This window comes from Gavialis gangeticus, unplaced genomic scaffold, assembly GCF_001723915.1.
Source record: "Gavialis gangeticus isolate Ggan-Ray unplaced genomic scaffold, GavGan_comp1, whole genome shotgun sequence".
Taxonomy (NCBI): Eukaryota; Metazoa; Chordata; order Crocodylia; family Gavialidae; genus Gavialis; species Gavialis gangeticus.
Window position 1 is genome coordinate 110571197 of NW_017729031.1, and position 352 is coordinate 110571548.

The window sequence follows — 352 nt, forward strand, 5'->3', positions numbered from 1 at the left end:
AGGGGTCCCGCAATGACCTCAGCTAATTCCCTCAGCACTCTGGGGTGGAGATCATCAGAACCAGCTGATTTAAATCCATCCTGTCCCTCCAGAAGTTCCCTGACTAGATCCTCACTGACCCTTGTCCTGGGTGCGCCTCCCCTGGGGCCTGAGGGGGGCCCGGTGGGGGCGTTGATCCAGTCCCTGCTCAGGAAAATGGAGGCAAAGAAGTTGTTAAATAGGTTAGCTACAGGGCACCATGATGATTGACTTACATCAACCACCACCCTGTGGGTCCGATCTTGGAGCCAATTCCCCAGCCAGAGGATCATGTTGGACCTGAGGCCGCAGTTGGCCAGTTTTGCCAAAAGGT